Raw genomic sequence first — 3584 nt, forward strand, 5'->3', positions numbered from 1 at the left:
GATAACCTCCTGACTCATTTTGAAATCTCTTAGCATATAAACTCATTTGTCTTTGTCATTGCCCCCTTTTATTCAAGGTCTTTTTCCAGTTGTATCACCAACCAGTGCTTGGTAGTAATCACTCAATGCCAGGGAGCCTCTTCCTCAGGAGTCATGTCCCGTGCTGGGGAGAAGGTAATGCATTTATATGCTGAGTTTGGCTTAGAGAGTGGCCACATTTGAGCAACATGGAGGCTCTCAGGAGGTAATTTTTAGACACCCTGCAACACTATGCTAAGTTGAAACTTCAAGAGCAAACGGCTCATAGGCATAGTTGTCAATATCAAGGGTCCATCAATGGCCCAGCCTTCTTCACTGATCATTGCCCCTGGAGGGATTGCTGCTGTTCCCCAGGATGGGAATTCAGTACTCTTTCAGTTGCTTTGTCAACCTCTACCCACTATGGCAATGTCCCACGAACATTTTTTTTTGCATTGTCTTATCAATTTTATTTTTTTAATTAATTAATTTTTTATTTTTAATGTTACATTAAAAAAATGAGGTCCCCATATACCCCCCACCCCCCTGTCCCATGAACATTTGAACATTTTATATGCCTTATAGGTATGCCCAGATGAAGTTTCTCTCATGTATCTCCCATCACTGACACCTACATAAATGTTCCTCCCTTGCCATAATTGAAACCTTCTGTCATCCAAAACTTCTTCAAAAATGAAGACAAATACATTGCCAAAGTCAATTAGTAGGAAAATGAAATAGTAATGATGGGTTTAAACATAAGAAATAAAATACATAATAATTTAGAAAAACTAAAGTAAAGAAAAAATTTGAGGCATTAAAAAATAAAAAATATTAATTTTTTTTGACATTTTGCCTTTCATAGCTGTAATAACTATTCTCCTGTACATACAGTTGCAATTTCTTCCAATTTTTCCTCAGTGTCTTACTTTTTTTTCATTATGTCTTCAAAGAAATTTTAGGTCACAGTAAAGTCACATACAGAATATAGGGGACTCCCATATATCCAACATCCTCCCCCTTTCCCCCTTCCCTGTTAATAATCTTCTTACATATGAATGGTAAATTTGTTACAACTCATATAAAAATGTTGAAACATAGCTTTTAACCATGGTCAGTAGTTTATATTATGGTTTACATTTTAGGCTATAAACTGTTATAAATTTTTGTGCAAATTTAACCTGGCCTGTATCCACAGTTGAAAGATCATGCAGAACACTTCCACTGCCCCCTATCTACCCCCTCTTACATCTAATCTTTTCCTTCTTTCCCCTCCCCTCAGGGCCCACAGTAACCACCAGGTTTCACTGCTTGAAGGACAAGATTCATAGATATCTGCAACTACTCTGAGGGCTTGACACACTAGTCTGTCCTCCCCTATTAGGAACCACCCATACTCTTGAGAAAAATGCTTCCTTCTGTTTGAGAACATATCAGACCTCCCCAGGATGGCAGTACACCTTTCCACTCATTATATGGTTCTCTGCCCACTGATTTAACATACTATGACAAGATGAACATTCACACACTCCTTAGAAGCCTTCCCCCCATCTAACACTCTAAACCAGTAACCCTTTCTTGTGATATTGCCAAAAAAATTCTCAACATTATAGTTTAAACCATGTACCCGCCAATCCCCAGTGTTCACCTGCTCTCTCCCCCAGCCCTCACCCCAGTTCCAGGAACATCCAAACTATCCTACCCACCCTATCGCCCTGTCAATCTTGCACCACCAAATCTACACTTCTTGTCATATCCCTTTACTGCACAACTACTCATTTCTGCCTTATAATAGATTTTGCCCGTGTGGGCATTGGCTCACAAACTTTTCCCTTTCTGTTTCCTGTAAACCTATCTTCCAGATTCTACCTCTCTGAGTTGGTTTGGTTTGCTTAATTCATATCAGAGTGCTCATGTAATATTTGTTCTTCCATGCCTGGCTTGCCTCACTCAACATAAGATCCTCAAGATTCATACATGTTATCTGGTATGTTAGTACTATAGTCTTTCTTGCAGCTGAGTAATATTCCATTTTATGTACATACCACATTTGTTTATCCATTCATCTGTTAATGGGCATTTGGGTTGATTCCAACTGTTGGCAATAGTGAATAATGCCATTATGAACAATGGTGTACATATATCTGTTTGTATCTTTGCTTTCAGTTCTTCTAGGTATATATCCATCAGAGAAATTGCTGGGTCATATGACAGATACATAGTTAGTTTTTTGAGGAACCACCAAACTATCCTACACGATGTCTGGACCATTTTACATTCCCACCAGCAGTGGATGAGGTTTCCCATTCCTCCACATCCTCTCCACCACTTGTAGTCCTATGCTTTTTTAATGGCAGCCAGTCTAATGCATATAAAATGGTATCTCACTGTAGTTTTGATTTGCATTTCCATAACAGGTAGTGATGTTGAGCATATTTTCATATGCTTTTTAGCCATTTGTACCTCTTCTTAGGAGAAGTGCCTGTTCAAATCACTTGCCCATCTTTAAAATGGATTGTCTCTTTTTTTTTTTTTTTTTTTTTGAGATATAGGATTTCTTTATATATATGCTGGATATTAGGCTTATATCAGATATATGGTTGCCAAATATTTTCTCACATTGGATAGGTTACCTTTTCACTTTCTTGGCAAACTCCTTTGAAGTGCAAAATGTTTTAATTTTGAGGGGGTCCCATTTATCTATTTTTTTCTTTCACTGCTTGTGCTTTGGGTGTGAAGTTCATGAAGCCATTTCCTATTACAAGTTCCTGTAGATGTTTCCCTACATTATTTTCCAAGGTGTTTTTGGTCTTGGCTCTTATATTTAGGTCTTTGATCCATGCTGAGTTGATTTTTTATAAGGTGTGAGATGGTTTTCCTCTCTCATTTTTTGAATATGAATATCCAGTTCTCCAAGCACCATTTGTTGAAGAGGCCATTCTCTCCCAGTTGAATGGGACTGGTAGTCTTGTCCAATATAAGATGACTGCATGTGTGAGGATCTATACCAGAACTCTCAATTCCATTACATTGATCAGTACATCTAACCTTGTGTCAAAACTATGCAGTTTTTTTTCTTTTATTCATTTTTTAAAAAATATTACATTCAAAAAATATGAAGTCCCATTCAACCCCACCACCCCCACCCCCAACTCCCCCCACAGCAACACTCTCTCCCATCATCATGACACATCCATTGCATTTGGTAAGTACATCTCTGGGCATCGCTGCACCTCATGGTCAATGGTCCACATCATAGCCCATACTCTCACACGTTCCATCCAGTGTGCCCTGGGGGGATCTACAATGTCCCATAATTGTCCATGAAGCACCACCCAGGACAACTCCAAGTCCCGAAAACGCCTCCCCATCTCATCTCTTCCTCCCATTCCCCACACCCAGCAGCCACCATGGCCACTTTTCCCACACCAATGCCACATTTTCTTTGTGGACATTGGATTGGTTGTGTCCATTGCACTTCTATGTCAAGAGGGGGGCTTAGATTCCACATGGATACTGGATGCAATCCTCCTGCTTTCAGTTGTAAGCACTCTAGGCTCCATGGT

This window comes from Dasypus novemcinctus, chromosome 10 (genome assembly GCF_030445035.2).
Source record: "Dasypus novemcinctus isolate mDasNov1 chromosome 10, mDasNov1.1.hap2, whole genome shotgun sequence".
Classification (NCBI taxonomy): domain Eukaryota; kingdom Metazoa; phylum Chordata; class Mammalia; order Cingulata; family Dasypodidae; genus Dasypus; species Dasypus novemcinctus.